Below are 19,188 nucleotides of genomic sequence, written 5' to 3' on the forward strand. Positions count from 1 at the left end.
TAAAAATCTTCAAGCGGAAATTAAAAATGTACTCAAAATCAGAGATGTCTGGGCTCCGCAGGAGCGACCCCTAGTGTCAACTCATCGACACAACGTCGAGTGAGTGACAGACAGGGAATGTTTTTTTTTACTTTTGAACAGTCACATGTGTGAACAGCATGCTTAATCAAAGACCCCACAGCATGTGAACAACATGGCTGTGGTCACAATTGTCTGTGTTGTGTCCTCCGGTAATTATATGTAAGTGAATTGTGCCCCTAATCTCTTATCTGTTTCATACTTTTCACCTCAGTTTATAGTATGTATATACAGTTCCCCTTCTGTCACTCACTCGACTTTGTGTCGATGTAGTGACACTAGTGGTCTCTCTTGAGAGCCTCGGTTACCTCTTATCTTTGAGAAAAGGCTAATGAGAATTGGCAAACAGAATTTGCATGACCTTCCCCTGGACATACGGGTATAAAAGGAGAGAAGCTTGCGTCTGTTCAGACAGATTCTTTCTACGGAGCCGCTCAATTGTGTTTCAGCGAGCTGAGTAAAACCCACTGCTGATCCACTCACCTCTAAAGAGCATACTGTTGGAGATACGGTGCATTTCAGCGGCTTTTCTCTTCTTCTGCACGCTAGTGCAGACTACGCTCCTGGGCACTTCGACAGCCATCTAAGTAAGGGACCTGCTGTAAAGGACTGGAGAGGACGTTGCGATGGCCAACAAGGAGAGGAAGAGCCTGGTGTGGGTCATCGGGAAGAGCCTGCTTATTCTGTCGCCTAACAAACTTTTCTAGATTGCTACAAATGTTGGCCCAGTTCCAGACAAGGATCCATCAGAGCTTTCTAGTGAGGACGCAGAGGGGTGCTTTGAATACATCCATGCTCGAATGTACAGTAAGAACCTTTTAGACACTAAGGACAGCGGGTTGGGGAATTGTTAGCACTAAAAGATGTTGTGTTACCTCCCCTCCTGTCGAGTTAGCCCATCCAGCCACAGCTAATGAACCATTCACTGAAGCAGTAAGTGTAACCACTACTGCCACGGTGAACACACAGACACTCATTGACACAACCGATACTGCTACACTTAGCAATGCTAATGTTTTACCAGAAAATGTACAGCAAATGCTTTTGAACTATGATGATTTGAGTAAGAAGCTCCTCCAGTTTGTGAACATGCCCACACCACAGGTCACAACAGAACCTACACTTGCACAATCTACTCCAGTGAACAGTGCCCCACTACACAGTAGCACACAGCCAGATGCTGCCACATACAAGGCACCAGAATAGGTGTTGTTCCTAAAAAAATCTCCCCTACATCCAGCGCCGCGAATTTAAGGTGCAGGGAGGCCAAATCGGGGATCACTCATCTGATATTAGTTACAGCAGTGTGTGTAGGCAGATGGAAGTGGGAGTTAAATAAAACTTCACTGATTCAGAGGTAGTGAGTAAACCTTAGTAAAACAAAGTGAGCATGAGACCCCTCAGCAATTCCTCTATTGTGTTATTGGACTGAAACAAAGAATCCTGTTCTCATTGAAACAATCGGAAGCTGGGATTAAGTACAGCCCAGACACAGTCCAAGGTGTCTTCCTGCACACAGTATAGGATAGGACAAAAACACAATGACATCCGCAGGGAGTTGAAACCCGTACTTTCAGATCACACAGTGACAGATGAGACAATCTTGAAGCACGTCATGAAAATCACAAGTGATGAGAGTGAGCGACAGCATAGGTTGGGCTCAACACAACGCCAGAAACATGCAGCTGCACACAGTGCTCATGTTGAGGCTGAAAACTTGGAACAGCCACACACAAAGAAAGGGACTGTTTAGCAGAAAGCCGAAACAGATACTGTGCAGCAGCTCCTAGAGAAAATAGATGTGCTCACCAAGATAGTAGACTCCCTTGCAGAAAAAGTACAGAAAGACCAAACGTGTCACTGTTCTCCAACAAAATTTCAAATGACAAAAAAGAGAGAACCTATGGTTGTCCAAAGTGTGTAGAGCAGGGCTTGCGGGACTGTAGATGCTGCTTTATATGCGGCGAAGAGGGCCACAGAGCTAGAGGCTGTCTAAAACACCCTAAGCATCAGAGAAACGCCAACCGGTTGCTGAGGGGGGACAGACAGTTAACTAAGTGTATCCTTAATGGCCTAGCAGTTAATGTGCTAGTAGACACTGGAGCTCAAGTCAGCATGATAGATAGGCCCTGGAAGGACAAATACTTACCTGACCTTGACATGCGGCCGCTTTCTGAGCGGGCGCATGTCTCCATGATGACATGGGACACATCGGTACAGAGAGAGTACTGTTCCTAGCTAGAAAAAGGTTTTACTGGCCGTATATGAAGAAGGAAGTGGAGGAATATGTCACGAGAAAATGTCCGTGCATAAAACAAAAGAAACCAACAGTACATGTTTGTGCTCCAATGGGCACAATCACTTCAAACTCACCATTGGACCTTGTGTGCATAGACTACCTGCACCTAGAACCCAGTCGAGGTGGATATGAGTATATCCTGGTTGTAGTGGATCATTTTAATAGAAAACTTAAGTGATGCTTTCTGTGTACTGATTGGGATATGTTTCGAATCTTGGACATCAATGAGGCTACTGACACTATCACCGAGTATATACATTTTTGTGCGGATAAAGTGCTGGAAAAAAGTGTGTGACCATTTCTCCAAATAGTAAGCCATATATTACAAAGGAGATAAAAAACTGCATTAATTGGAAAAAACAAGCCTTTAGAGAACATGATCACGTGGGTGTGAGATTAATACAGAAGGAGTTGAACGGTATGCTAAGAAAGGCCATGGAAATACTGAAAGAGTCTACGAATCCTAAGAAATTATGGGACACCATTAAAGTCATTATTAATATGAACACAAATAATAAGTGGCTCATCACTAATGATGACCTGAGGAAAGCAAATGAGTTACATTATTTGTACCTCTGGTTTGATACACAGGACTGTACATTGGAATGCAGGGAATTTATTTTGCAAGGAGTCAGTTGTAATATGGGAAACATCGGATAGGGTCATTTTTGAACCACAAAAAGTTTGTTTAATTTTCAGTCAACTGTGTACTAAAAAGTCCACAGGTCCTGACAGTATTTCAGCTCTATTGTTAAAATCTTGTGCTGAGGAACTTACTGCAGCATGGTGTCCTATTTTTCAGCAATCTAGTATGAATTGTTACCCTCTGAAAGACAGTACAGATTGCCAATGTGTAGGTATAATCGTTTAAAAAAATCTTTTGTACTTACCTCTATTAAAATGTTAAACAATGAGTAATTTTTTTTTCTATGGTTAGGGATTTATGTTTTTATTGTATTTATTCTTAGTTGTATTGCTATTTTATGATCCAATGTAGTATTCTTCCTGGATAGGGCCACAACTGGGTTGGCACAACAACTGCCTAGAGTTGCTGGCTGTATTTCTTGCCCTGCGCAGATTTCTGCCACTGATCCACGGCAAGCACGTCCTCCTACTTTGGAGTCATCAGCAGCTGAGGTTGATGCACACCACTCATGTCCCGGGCAACCTAAACACCACAGCGGACGTGCTGTCATGGCAGGTAACGCACAGCAGAGAGTGGAGACTCCACCCTCAGACAGTCCAGCTGATTTGAGGTCGGTTCACCAGAGCACAGGTAGATCTGTTTGTTTCCTGAGAATCCAACCACTGCACACTCTGGTACTCTCTGAAGGAAGCCCCCCTAGACACCGACGCTCTGTGCAAGTATGCATTTTCCCCAGGGAGCCTACTTGCACAAGTCCTGTGTAAGGTCAGGGAGGGGCCAGGTAGGGCATCACTCTCGTGGCCCCCTACTGGCCCACTCAGACTTGGTTCTCAGATCTCACGTTCCTCGCAACAGCACCTCCCTGGTGAATTCCCCTGTGGAAGGATCTTCTTTCTCTGAAACGGGGACCCTCTGGCATCCACGCCCAGACCTCTGGAACCTCCATGTCTGGCCCTTGGATGGGATGCAGAAGATCGGTCTACCACCAGCCATGGTATACATGATCACTCAAGCCAGAGCCCCCTCTACCAGGCAGCTTTATGCCCTAAAGTGTTGCTTATTTGCAAATTGGCGTTCTTCCCAATCTGAGACACCAACCGGGCTACGAGACCAAGGTTTCCAATGACCCCGTTCAGGGATCAGGTAGTGAACCTGCAAGAGGCAGACCCAGCCTTAGCGTTGCTGTTTCCGGTGTGTGCTTTGCGCACCTATTTGGATCGCGCGTAGTGCTTTAGATACTCTGAGCAGCTTTTTGTCTACTTTGGTGGAAAGCGGAAAGGGAACGCTTTCTCCAAACCGAGGCTTGCCCAATGGATAGTGGACGCCATTTCGTTGGCCTACCAGACCCAGGCCGTGCCCGCCCATTTCTCTGCCCCCCCGGTCGCTGTGTTTGTAGAGCTCTTCCCCATAAAGGCAGGACTTACCACCGCACCACTTCCATATGTGGCTGGTAAGCCCATGTGACATACTTTGTCATGTTAACCTCCCCTAATGGGCAGGATGTGGTCTCCACAGGGTCTTTTCCCCCCTGAAAGAATAGGATAGGAAAAGAATACCACCCCCGATATGTGTTATAGCGTTAGATGGCCCCAGCCACATCTAACACTCTATGGAAAGAAATCATAGAGAGACAAAAGGCCGTGGCTCCCATGCTAGTTACGTCGCTCCCGGATGTGGGGAACTATATGACGTCTTTTGGAGCATTGGGGAAAGTTACGTGCAGTCTGATGCACCTGCTATTTTTGCACGCAGCAGCTTTCTTGCATCTGCATCAGCAGTCCATGTAACATGGTTCAGTATTGTGTTGTTTTTAGATAGGGACCCCTAGAGTCATTACATCGACCCAACGTAGAGTGAGTGACAGAAAGGGAACATCTTGGTTACTGTCGTAACCTTCGTTCCCTGATGGAGGGAACGAGACGTTGTGTCCCTCTTGCCACAACACTGTACTAACCGCTGAAATGGCCGGGAACATACTCTCGGCTCCTCAGCTCAAAACGTGTCTGAACAGATGCACGCTTCCCTCCTTTTATAGGAGGGGCATGAAAATTCTGTTCACCCATTCTCATTGGCCTTTTCTCAAAGATAAGAATTAACCGAGACTCTCAAGGGAGACCCCTAGTGTCACTACATCTACACAATTTCTCATTCCCTCCATCAGGTTATGACAGGTACCGAGACGTTATTGACGCATTGGGTGAAAGCTCAGTGTAAGGAATGTGTCAGTATTGCAGATTTGATGAACAAGCAAGTCTGAACATTCTAACTGTCCCTGTCTGACAGCTCGAGAAATGTGGTATTATAAGTTTGAACTCGAAAAATATACCGCAAAATAGCTTCACTATAAACACCAACCTAGACGTCCCCTCCTTAGTCATGAGTCATGACTTCTGAAAATTGAAGTCTGTGTAGTTAAAAGTATACTTGTTGACTTTAATTAGCTTGTATATACACTATATCTTGTCATTTTAAAAAAGGGGTTTCTTTTCACTAAAATAGTTGCTTGGTATTATTCAACATCAGTGTTGCAGAAACTTACCTGTCCGTAAGAAAAGAAATAAGAAAAAGCCTTTACATAAAGTTGAATCCAGCAGCATATAGACTCAACATTTTAAAAAACATTATTAAATGGTCTGGGAAAAAAATAAATAAAAAAAAAACATTTACCAACTCTCTGATCAAGTTAATCCTATTGCATTACATTTAGGGTGGTGTTGCATAGGAATAATGTGCTATAGAGGTTAAAGCTCAGTATAGGCAACAAGAAGAATTTATTCCTGCAAAGACAGTGTCTTTGAGCAAGACACTTTACCCCAGGTTACTCCAGAGGGATTGACACTGTGATAAGTGTTTTGATGCTTTGGATAGAAGTTTATTTTATCGGTAAATGCTACTCACATACCACAGCTTACATTTAGAAAACCATACACCTCATGTACTAACCTATTAGACTACATGTAGAAAAACATCCAGGGATTTGTTTCATATGTTCTCACTTTTTTAGCCTGTTTTCTCTCTTTGTAATCCGGATCCTGGTTTGGACTAAATTGTAAGATCTGCGGGACTGGTTTTCTTGGGGATTTAGCATGGTGTTTTAATCTTGCTTTTAAAAAAAAATTCCCTATCCTCTGACTCCCCTGTCAACAGGTGTTGAAACACTGAGAGCACTAGGGGGTGCTGCACATTTTTCCCACAGTCCAACCCAATATGCCCTAGTTACTGCAGCCCTGCAACAGACCAGACATGGTAGCTTCTACGCATATAGCCCAATTTTTCTAACCAAGCTTATGCTGAATGGGTAGTATGTGCATGCACCTGGGATTATTTGCACTAATTAGTCAGTCCACAAGGTGGCAACACTCGTAATTAAGCTGTTGCTTTCTCGAAGTGCAAGAGAAAGATATAAATGCTGCTAAACTATGGGAGTCGAATGTGGAAATAATAACAACACAAAAGGTGCACACACCAACCACCTGTTTATGCACACACAGTCAAATTAAGTATACTTTAGGCTAAAGTGCTTGGAGATCTGGGCTGGCAGCCCAAAGGTCACAGGTTTGAATCTTCATTACATGAGCAGTAGAGTTGAGATCTCCTTTCACTACTGTGCCCTTGAACAAGGTGCTTAACCCCAGGTTGTTCCAAAGGGGACTGTCCCTGCCATTAGTGTACAGTAAATTGCTTCTGATTTTAGTGTCTGCTGAATGACAATTGACAAGTTAGCAATCCTCATAGCACACAACAATAAAACAAATGTATCCAGCAAACTCTCTCATGGCTGTAGTCGCCGTCAACTTCTCCATTCTAAAGTTACATTTTATAACAGTTATTTGATTTGTTATAGCTCAAACTGCAAATAGTTTGAGGACTGCAGATATCTTAAGAAAGATGTTTAAAAAAGTTCTGACCTTTAGTGTCACCAAGTTAATTTTGAAATGTTTATCTAATCTGATTAGATTTCCATGGTAATGGTAACCTGTAAGGGAATTTTGAAATTGTTTTTGCCTGGAAAAATCATGGAAAATTAAATATTAAATTTAGGGGAATTACTAAAGTTTTAAAATGTTTTTTCTAATTTTGCTTTGCTGTCAAACATTTGATCAGCTTCATATTGCTCATCAGCTGGATTTTTATGTGCATTTGGAATGTTGCATAAAAAATACTTGATGGAAACACCAAGATGTGAATTAAATTTCCAAATGTGCATAAACTTATTTGCTCGCTTGAGGTGGATAATATATAATATACTAGATAAGACAAAATGCGCATAAACTATGATGGAAACACGTTTACCGAATAAACTCCTATTGGAATGTATTAGGAATACAAGAAGTCCAAAAAAAAAAAAAGAAATCATGTGACTTGAGTAATTCATTCATAACTGGACAATCCAGAGGATCAGCCGTTGTATATGAAGTGTCACTTTGATCATCCTGAAATAATGGTGTCCTGAAAATCCAAAGCCTGCAAGGAGTTTGCAGAGAAAAAAGGTCAGATGCAAGCTTGAACTGTGCCAAAGAGCAGGTTTATTGACACGTTTGAAAAATAAATTGTAGATTTTCATGGAAAAGACATACTGTAAGGAAGCAGAACGCACACACATAGTGCTCCAAGAACTTTGTGACACACTGTCGCTACCACTAGAAAAAAAAAATTTCCTGCATGCTCTAAATCACAATTATTTTAATAATAAAGGAGTCACAGTGGCTACAGTTTCTCCGGAAATGGCGATTTTGTTCTTTTGATTTCATGGGATGGAAACGCTGCTTTAATCACACATTGTTTATGTAATATTATGCTCTTTTCAATTAATTTTATCAGCAGATTCATAAATATGTCCGAATGCTTCATGGTCATAAAACTATACTGATCAAAAAAAGTGTGAACCCTGTTTCTTTAGTATTATTTAATACATGCTTAGTTTTAATGTTGACTTTGTTCATAGGGCTGTAAATGGATTACAATATTTTAACTAATTAATTGTTTTTTATGATTAATTTCGATTAATCATGTTACATTAGATCCAACATTTAAATATTAAAATCAAATTACTTTAAATAGCTTGCAAAAAATTGGTTAGTCAACATTTATTTGAATTACTTAAAGGCTACATGTTCTTTTATAAATTTTTTGTTAATAAGACACATTTTTACAGGTATACCTCTTTGATTCTAGTATATATTTACATGCCATAAAATCAGTGGACAATTTGGAAAGTTTTCTGCAGTTTCCCATTTAATTTTATTAATAATAGTATAAAATGTGCAGATTCGGTTTATATAGTGGTAAGATAAACTTTAGTGTACTGTTACATCCCAGGGTGTAGTTATTATTGTTATTTGTATGATGCATAGGCAATGGTAATTGTACTGATTACTGTGTATGTGTTGTCTATATTGTGGCAGTGTTTTGTGGTGTTTTGCTCTCTCTCTTTCTCTTTCTCTTTCCTTCTCACTCGCTCTCCTCATTGCACAGGTTAATGGACACTAGCTAACAATGGTTACCTTTGATTGCTGCCTTGCTCTGATTGGTTGCTGGACGGAGAGTTTGAGGATAAAGCTGGAGAGTTAACTCACTTTGAGAAGGCCTTTTGGTTTTCTTCTGCCCTAGACAATTAGCAATTGTTGTTGAATTATACTAATTGTTTTCTTAACTTATTGTAGTTATTATTGTACAACCTGTTGCTTATTGAAATAATCTTGGTAAGTGTTAATTCTTTGTTTCAAATTTTAAGATATTGATACACCTAGTGAACGTTCTTATTTCCTTGTTACCCCCTTCTCAACCCTAGATGGGGAGGGACATAGAAGTACATTGCCAATGCATTAGTGCATTTGGACCTTTTTTATTTATTTTATGTTGCAGCCTTGAGCTAAAATGCTTTTAAATTATAACTTATGAATGTTTTTCGCATCAATCTGATCACCATACTCTACAATGACAAAGCAAAAAATAATTTTTGATAACATTGCAAATTTCTTAAAGAAGAGAACAAACCTCACATTTGGAGAAGTAGTCAGAACCTTACCTTGGGCTGTAATCCCTGCCAAAGGTGCTTCAACAATGCACTGAGTATTTTTGGGTATGATGTGACCAAGCTTTGCACACATGGATTTGGGGATTTTCACCCTTCTCTGTAGATCCTCTCAACTCTGTCAGGTTGGATTGGGTCCATCTGTGGACAACCATTTTCAGGTATTTTCAGAGATGTTCAAGTCTGGGCTCTGGCTGGGCCACTCAAGGACTTTCACAGAGATGTCCCTAAGCCACTCTTGCGTAGTCGTATTGGAAGGTAAATCTTTGGCCCAGTCTGATGTCCCGAGCGCTCTGGGCCAGGTTTTCATTAAGGATTTTTCTGTATTTTGATGCATTCAGTTTTCCTTCAACCCTGACAAGTCCCTCAGTCCCTGCTGCTGAAAAACACCACAGCATGATGCTACCCCCACCATGCTACACCGTTGGGATGATATTGTGCAGGTGATGAGTGGTGCCTGGTTTCCTCCAGTGGCACTTCGAATTGAGGCCAAACAGTTCAATCTTCATTTCATCAGACCAGAGAATCTTGTTTCTCGCAGTCCTTTAGCTGTTTTTTTTTTTTTCCTTCTTTAGGCCTCCTACTGTCTGGTCTGGTCACTCTGCCATAAAGCCCAGATCAGTGAAGTGTTGCAGTGATGGTTGTCCTTCTGCAAGTTTCTCCCATCTCCACACATGATCTCTGGAGCACAACTAGAGTGACCATCTGGTTTACTGCTGTGCTCTTGGGAACCTTCAATGTAGTCTAATATATATTATTATTTTTTTTTTTTTTTTGTAGGGGAAAAAACCTTTAGTGAAGTGAAAAGAAAATAAGAAATGCAAAGTGTTCATTTGAACAAAAACAGTTAATTTTATTCGCATGAATTAATGAATTAAATTTCCCAGCCCTTTTTGTTAATATAGAGAAAAATATTGTAGAACTGCTCAACTGACAAGGTTTTGTCTAGTCATCAAACATCTCTGCTTGACCATGAATTCTGCCTATAAATGACTTTCAGTGAATTATGAAGCATCTGTTTAACAGCCATTTCTTAAACGGGCTATGCAACCTTTGTTGTTCCTCAACTTTTTAAACTTTTATTACTTTTTACAAGGACCTTCAGTTTATTTAATGGAACATTTTACAATCAAACACAGAAAATGTGTCTGTTTAGAACTTGCATACGGAGGAGATTGTATCAACTCTCTTGCGGATGCTATGAGTTTGTGTACAGCTACAAGTGTGTTGAATGCTTTGTGTTGGTGCGAGTCAGTGTATATTTGGTGATGTTTGGCTGTGAAGTAGATTTTTTTTTTTTTGCTGCTTTTGTTGGAATCAGATGCTTCATTAGGCCTGGCAGCCTCACGGTCTTATCTAATTAAGTCCTAATTAAATTAGAACAACATCAAACAACTCCCAATGTCCCACATTAACCAGCCCCATTAAACAAAAACACACACACACAGAATATGGATGAAAGCCCATGCTTGCATGGTAAAACATACAGCTGAAATTAACAGTAATTTGTTAGCCTGTGTGTTCAGATAAGGACTGACACCATTCAAAGTAACTTAAGTCAGTTTAAAAAAAATGAATAAACTACTAAGTGTGTACATGGCTATAATTCTGTGAAAATTTGTCTCCAAAAGTAAGCTAAATCTGACAAAACCTCTCTTTAGGAACATTTCAGAATGTCCTAAATTTGATTCATAAAGCAAATACTGTTTCTTAACTTTAAAAATGCTAAATGTTTTTTGTTTTAATGGGTAAAGTTTGGGTTAGTTTTAGTATTTAGCTAACTACATTGTTTTTATATAAGGCAATACATGTGTATTTTAGTGCTATTAGACTGTGTCAGTGCTGTGATTTAAGGTGGATGTTTATGACATCGGTTTGTTCCTGTCAGTGACAGCTGAAGAGCTTTGGCAGGGTGTCTTACCAGTGCTGGTGCCAGAAAGGGCAGAGGAAAGAGAACCAAATGAAAAGTGAGAGATCTTAACAGAGGCCAGAACCTTGGAGAATGTAGATCTTATAATTTTCCTGTCCCTTCCTAGTCTGCTTTTTAGAACACTGAAGCACATTAAAGACAATACATTTTCACACTCCCACTGACTCAAAGTATTAAATGGACTGTTTTTGCTAATCTACCCTTAAGATGGAATGTAAATGATCTCTGTTATGATTGGCTAACCTCCATGTATCAGTGTAGCTCGCAATTCATTCATTCACACATTTAGATAAATACTAAAAATATGTAAGTGTGTGGTGGTGGGGGGGTGTGGTTGAGTGCTGGCTTGTGAATGGAGCGTGAGATCAGGAGATGAGAATATCAGCTGATTATTTATCTCTATCGCTTGCTGCAGCAGGAGGGTGCTGCCGCCGTGACCCCACGACTGCCCATGTTCCGCTGGTGAAGATGGGCCCCCAAGACTATCCGGAGGTTTTCCTGGAGCTCTTTGAGTGGACAGTGGGGAGCCTGCGGATGGCCATCACTCAGTTGGCAGTCCAGGGAAGCCCAACTCGTGGCACAGCAGTTACCAACAGAGAACCTCCTGGTGTACGCAGACTTGGGCCATCCTGCATAGGGTCGGCACGGCCATTCATTTGCCTTCGCCCCCGCTGGAGGTGGTCGATGGCTGAGCTGTGATCGACCTGGTGGTACTGAAAGTTTATCGCTCGACTTCTGAGATGGACAGCAGAGTGGATCCCGTGTCACCTCCCGGCATTGCTCTTCCCCTTCATCCGTCCTGTTCCTCCTCCCCGGAAATGGGGAGTGCCCCCTCCCAAACCACCTACTCTGCTCCGGGGACTGCACTACCCTCTGGTTTCACCTACCCCTCTCCGCTCTCACTCCCAGATTGGTGGGCCCACTGCCAAAGATGCCACACTGTAGAGCCTGGGCTGGTCTGTTGGAGCTGCAGGGAGCCTGGGCATTTCCGGGACCAATGCTCGGTGATGTAGGTGGAGACAATGGTCTGGGTCCACGCCGCAGGCCGCCCTCAATCGAGTGGGGATGTACAGCATACATGGGAGTATTTAGGGGGGTACATACCGGGCCTTGGTGGATTCAGTTTGCAGCCCAACCTCCATTCATCAGTGCCTGGTTCAAGACGAGGCTTTGGGTATACATGATTATCCTGTAGTGACTGTGATGATTCAATTTTGGTGACAAAAGCATAGTGTAGATTGGAGTGTTTCAGTATGGGTTTTGTGATGCACTGGCTGGGGAGGCAGAGCCGGGCTGTCTACGTCAGCTTGGGGAGGGGTAAGTTCTGGCTTCCCCAGTCCTTTTCCGCTGGAGATTTTCTTCTGGAGCAGATGCGAGATGAGACTCTAAGGCTAGCCTTCGACCAAATGAGAGTGATTGATGGTCAATGACTTCAGCCAGACATTGCACTTGCATATCCGTACTTTTCTATTATAATTGACCGGTTGTATCAAGTAAGGCTGGAATCTCAGACAAAAGATACAACCCAGTTGTTGATACCAAAATGTTGGGAAATGTTATTCCAGATGGCTCAATTGAATCCTGTGGCGGGTCAATTAGGGCAGGAAAGGTATGGAATTAAATTCATGACTAAAGTCTTTGAAGCATAAAAGCATGTTTAATTGCTCTAATAAAAAAAATGCATTGAATTTACAGTGCTTGCATTATGGGAGGCTGAAATTTAACATAGTTGTATATTTAAGCATTGAATATGCCATTTGGAGACATTTCACAACACATTTCATTATTAAAAATTAAACTATAAATATTCACCTTCCAAAGTTCATTTCCAAAATATTCAGAAAGTTCCTTAGATTTTTGACATGTAAAATTCAGCCCATTCTTTTTCACTTAACAAAATTTGCTTCAAATTCAGTGGTTCAGATTCGGTTGGAAATTCAAACTTCCATATCTGGGAACTGCAGGAAAAGCACCAGAGTACTGATGCTTAACCTCAACCTGGTACTATTCGGTCTAACCAGTTGGTGGTGCAATGCGATCGGATGTTGATTGCTGAAGAAAAAGCTTCAGGTAGAGAGAACAGCCATGCACATTTAGATAAGTTTGTTTACAATTTGAAAAGAAATGAGCAGAAACGAGAAAATAAAATGTATTAGCCTAAATCAGTGGTGGTAGTGTAGTGGGCTAAAGCACATAACTGTTAAACAGAAGGTTGCTGGTTCGATCCCCACAGCCACCACCATTGTGTCCTTGAGCAAGGCACTTAACTCCAGGTTGCTCCGGGGGGATTGTCCCTGTTATAAGTGCACTGTAAGTCACTTTAGATAAAAGTGTCTGCCAAATGCATAAATGTAAAACGTAATGTAAATCAATAAACAATAGGCCTACCTTTTGGTTTACGAGTTGGTACAAATACACTGTTCAAATACAACTGAACTCTTGAATGCTTCAATTTAACACAGCATGGGAATGTTTCTACCCATACTCCTGGTCATATACTTGACTTAGTTTGTAAATCAGGTCTTAATGTTTCTACAACTGGTACACAAACCTATAGAATTTTCATAAAATTTCTCACTGTAAGTCATACAAGAAAACTGTGGTATCTAATCGCAACCTAAAAGCAGTTGACCCCTCATCATTCTCCACCTCTGTCGGTGCACTCTTAATTTCTGACTCTTCAAAACCGTCTTGTCCTTCAAACATCCTCTCAAAATATAAGTCAGCTATCTCAGCTGCTCTTGAAGAGCACACCCCCAGCAAGACAAAGCTGGTGCCCTTTTCTTGCTCATTGCCTTGATTTACTCCTGAACTGCGGGCATTGAAGAGAGTGGGTTGTCATCTTGAATGACAAAACAGGCCTCACTGTTCATTCCTTAGCTCTTACAGAGCAGCACTCAACACTGCACATTCAATGTACTTCTCTATCATCCAAAAAGCAAGTTGTAGCCCTAGAGCCATCTTTGCTATGGTGAACAAGCCGGCTCAGGCATCGCACAGATCTGATGAACTTTGTGACTAATTTCTGCACTTCTTTCAAGATAAAAGTGTTTCCATTTGCCAATCATTCACGTCAATGAATTCTGAAGATTCTTCAGAATCCCTTTCTCCTCCTTTACTCCCTCTAGCCCATCATCAGTCAGTGACCTCATTTTACATTCCAACTCATCATCCTGTCAGTTGGAACCTTCCCCAACCTGCCTTCTTAAACACTGTGAGTCAGTCATTTCGGCACCTATTTCGTATATGATAAACATTTCACTCTTGCATTTGCCATTTTGTTTCTACTGATCTTAATATTCCTTAAAGGTCCCAACATAGATCCATCTTCCCTCTGCAACTATTGTCCTATTTCTAACCTTCATTTTATGCCATTCAGATTGTTTTACATATCCGCATTGTATCCAGATGAGTTTTTGATAGTCTGGACAGCAAAAAAACACACAAAATAGGATTTTTCCGAATCTGATTCGAATCTTTTTCCAGATGTGTCTCAGTTCGGAAGCTCTGGCTGCTCAAATCGGTGTCTTTTCCGTCACTCTTAACATGACACACAACGATGACGTAAAAAAATCGGTGACTGCAGCATGGAACATCGATATATGTTCTGCTACGTCGCTGAGATTTTCCTGTGCGACAGAGGAGTTCTGCAATGTGACTGGACAGGGTGCTAATTTGGAGACCGAGGTGATGCACCTCCATTTTTCCCCACATCTGTTTTGAAAGCATTGTAACGCTGGTACGCCTACATCGTTACCAGAGCAAACCATGCAGACAGGTTGATTATGTCTGAACGTGCAATTCTGATATGGTCACTTTCAAATTAATTTAGCAGACAGTCTGCCTGTAAAGATCTGATTTGAGAAAAAAAATCTGATTTGCCTGTAGTCTGAACATAGCCTTAGTCATTTTTTCAGAGCTTTTGCTCTGCCGTTCAAACAAGACTCACTCTCCCTTGCTTCGTTTACCATCAATGAAGCCTGGAGCACACCTGCTCCCAATGCAAATTGAATGAAAAGCAGTTGTACAGGGGGTTTAATGGAAAAATGCAGTCGGGGGGGGGAGCAGTCTGTGATGGAGACTGAAGTTGAGGTGGCCAAGGCTTAAGGCCCTGGGTGAACGGCAAAGAAATATCTGTGAAAAATTCAAGTCAATGCATAGGGAGTGTGTGTGCTCCAGTGTCTAACTCACGGTGAGCGAAGCCAGGGAGGGTGGCTCATTTCGGCTTGAATGACATTTCTTAGGGCTCATTTTGTTCGTAAGACCCTCCCAAATATCATGTTTGGGTGTTTTGCTACTGAAACACTACATTGAGTGCAAGATTTTGCAGAGAATGGACATGAATGTTAACATGTGTTGAATATGTAAAACCTGAACAAGGACAGATTGATCAATATTTCTTCATTTCTGTACATTCTTGGACTAAAATCTCTAATGGATTTTATTTATTGGACTCTTGCAATGCAAAGCATACTGAATTTTGGAGGATTTTGCTCATCTGTGTTTGGCAGGAAGACAATAAATGTCAGAACTTCAGGTTTCAATTTCCGTGTTTTGATTTACACTCTTGACAAGTTTAATAAAATCTTATTGTTGTATCTTTGCAATTTTCAAAATCGCTTTAAATGATAAAATCTTGAGATCAAGATCTTTTAAATATTGGATGTCAATATTATTTTACAATTTCACAGTTTAAACATGCATTAAAAATAAATTAAATGTAAATAAATATGCAAGTGGGTCATTTTTGAACCACCCATCATTAAGAGGTTAAATATATATTCATCCTAATTAACTATATGATAAAATTGTTTTTTTTTTGCAATAGTTTTGTGCAGAACAATTGTGTATTTCTTTTACACAATATATGCTTCATTAATCAGGTGTGCATTTATGTGCATTTTTTGTGTATTTCGTTTTCACAAATTGACTGGGTTTCCCAAAGCAAAATTAATTTGGTAGGATGTTAGGAGCACTTAATTTCTAGATCATTATCTAAATAGTTTGTAAAAGCTTTCATAAATGTATGCTCTTGAACTGCTCTTAAATCCGTTAAATGCAACTTACATATATTTCTGGCATCTTTCACAGTTTATCAAAGACACTGGGACATTTTATAATGTCACAGTTAGTCTCCACTGTGTTCAAGGACTCTTATTTTGAAAATGGCTGTGTTTATCGATCATATGGACGCCTTTGAGTCAGCCGAACAGTGGGCTACCTACGTAGAAAGGTTTGAACAATTTGTTTCTGCAAATGACATTGCAACTAATTTCTCATTTGCAGTGTTGCTGAGTGTAATGGGTTAATCTACTTACGGACTGCTGCAAAGTTTAATTGCTTTGGATAAGCAGGGTGTGAAATCATACAAAGACATTGTGACTGTTTTGAAAGAACATTTTTCTCCGAAAACGATCGCGATTGCAGAAAGATTTAGGTTTCATAACCGCAGTTAACAGGAAACAGAAACTGTAGCACAGTATGTAGCAGTTTTGAAAAAGCTGAGTGAACACTGCGAATTTGGAACGCATCTGCAAGATGCATTAAGAGATCGTTTTGTGTGCATGCTGAAAACTGAGTCTTTACAGAAACGGCTACTGACGGAAGCAGCTCTCACATTCCAAAAGGCCGTGGAAATTGCAGTGTCTATGGAAACGTCCGCTAGGGAATCTGAACAGTTAAGTGACTCTTTTGAAAAGAGAAAGGGGGAAGCGAGTGTTACCGTTGTGGAAGAACAAACAACAATGAGAATGATTGCTGTTTACAAAGAGCAACAGTGCCACAGCTGTGGTACAAAAGGCCATATTTCCAGAGTGTGTACAATTAAAAGAAAACACATGACTGAATATAAAAGGGCAAAGTCAATGAGGATGAAAAATGTCCAACATAAGAAAAGAGTACATCAGATGAATGTCAAAGACTCGTCAAGTGATGACACTACGGATACGGAGCTTGCATGGCCTGTGATGACTAGAAAAGAGGAATTGTCACACATCTATCTAAAGCCAAAAGTAGAGGGAGAAATCTTGGAAATGGAATTAGACAGTGGAGCTGCTGTTTCTTTGATTTCAAGAGAACTTTACAATGCACGACTAGCCCATAAACCACTGTGTGTGACAAATGTGATTCTGAAAACATATACAGGTGAAAATGAACAAAACAAATGTGAGATTACCACTCTGTCATGGAAGGAGCCGCCCCACCACTATTCGGCAGAGAATGGCTCAAGCAAATCAGGCTGAAGTGGCATGAAATTAAGAGTGTAAGGAGTCACTTAAAATGGTACTAGCAAAGCACAAATATGTCTTCAGGAAAGGACTGGGCTTGCTAAAAGGTATTGAGGCCACAGTCTCACTCAAACCACCATTTCAGCCACGGTTTTGCCAAACACGCAATGTCCCCTATGCATTGAAGCCGAAAGCCGAAATACATTGACTATTGAAGCTGGGGGTCATCTCCCGTTACATGCATCTAATGGACTACGCCTATCTTGCCAGTTGTTAAAGGGAATGGGGATGTGAGGATTTGTGGAGATTTTAAGGTAACAGTGAATGCGGACCTTTGTGTTGAACGTTACCCGATTCCGGGAATAGAGGACTTATTCGCATCATTAGCAGCGGACCAACGCTTCACCAACTGGACCTCTCAAATGCATATTTACAAGTGTCCTTGGCAGAAGGTTCATGCAAATGTCTCACTATCACCACGTCAAAGAGGCTGTTCGGTTACAATAGATTACCATTTGGTATTGCTTTGGCTCCTGCAATTTTTCAAAGGGCAATGGATCAGATATTACAAGGCCTTCCCAATGTTCATTGCAATTTAGACAATATATTTGTGACTGGGTCAGATGACGAGCAACCTCTCAAGAATGTAGATACAGTCCTCCGTCATCTAGATGAGTTTGGGCTATGTGTCCAATGCGAGAAATGTGAATTATTTAAAGATTCGCTGGAGTATTTGGGACACATCATAGATGCATAAGTCACCAGAAAAGGTCAGTGCAATTGTGGATGCACCTGCACCGAAGGACGTCAGTCAACTTCGTTCATTTCTAGGACTTCTAAACTATTACAGTCGATTTATCCCTAATCTTGCATCAGTGTTAGCACCCCTCAATGCTTTGCTTTGCAAAGGAAAGCAGTGGCTGTGGTCACATGAGTGTGAGGAGGCGTTCGACAAGGCAAAACAATTTTTTACTGTCACAGAGCGTTTTGACACATCACAATCCAGAGTTACCAATCAGACTGGCCTGTGATGCATCGTCATACTTTGTTGGTGCCGTCATCTCACACACCCTCCCGGACGGGCAGGGAAAATCAATAGCCTTTGCCTCAAGAACATTGAGCAAAGCAGAGCAAAATGTATGGACCCCCATTAACAGACAACAATCTTCAGTCCTACAAAAGCCATTTCATCCATGGCTGCAGCTCGGATACAGCACTGAGCTTTGTTGTTTGCAGCCTATGATTACGATATCCAGTATAGAGATGGAAAACCTCACTGTTATGCGGATGGGTTATCATGACTACCTCTGCCAACCGCACCTCAAAAGAGAGTAGTCATCCCTCCTAGGCTGAGATCCAGGGTACTGGGAAAGCTGCACACTGGACATCCAGGTGTCGTAAGGATGTAGTCGGTTGCTCGTAATTATGTCTGTTGGCCTGGTATTGATGCTCAAATCGAACAATTCTCAAAACCCCATCATTCATGCCAGCAGATGCCAAAAGCTCCTGGTCCCTCACCATTACACCCTTGAAAATGGCCAGAGTCACCTTGGCAATGCATATATGTGGACTTTGCAGGTCCATTTGAATGACACATGTACTTGGTGGTGGTGGATGCTCACTCCAAATGGCCCAAAGTGTGTGTGTGTGTTAGAATCAACTATGTCTACCAAGACCATTCAGGTGCTGAGGGGATTGTTTAGTCATTATGGACTCCCAGAAGTCTTTTCTACCTTTTCACCCAGCTACAAATGGCTTTGCTAAACGCTTGGTTCAGACATTTAAGCATGGACTACGTTGTTCTAAGGGGTCAAGTTCAATTCAACAAAGGCTGGACACCATTCTACTGGCGTACCGAAGCACCCCACACGCCACCACAAAGGAATCACCTGCCATGTTGTTTCTGCACCGCAGGTTGTGATCTTGCTTAGAAATGTTGAAGCCTAATGTGGCCTCTGTGGTTGAAAAAGCACA

At 41.4% G+C, this 19,188-nt stretch overlaps 1 pseudogene; it reads left to right on the forward strand.

Annotated features, from left to right (window-relative positions):
- Nucleotides 1–704: 704 nt before the first annotated feature.
- Nucleotides 705–19,188, forward strand: part of LOC127656764 (28S ribosomal protein S5, mitochondrial-like) — a 68,766-nt pseudogene continuing 50,282 nt past the window's right edge.

The sequence above is a fragment of the Xyrauchen texanus genome, chromosome 16 (genome assembly GCF_025860055.1).
Source record: "Xyrauchen texanus isolate HMW12.3.18 chromosome 16, RBS_HiC_50CHRs, whole genome shotgun sequence".
In the NCBI taxonomy this organism is placed as follows: domain Eukaryota; kingdom Metazoa; phylum Chordata; class Actinopteri; order Cypriniformes; family Catostomidae; genus Xyrauchen; species Xyrauchen texanus.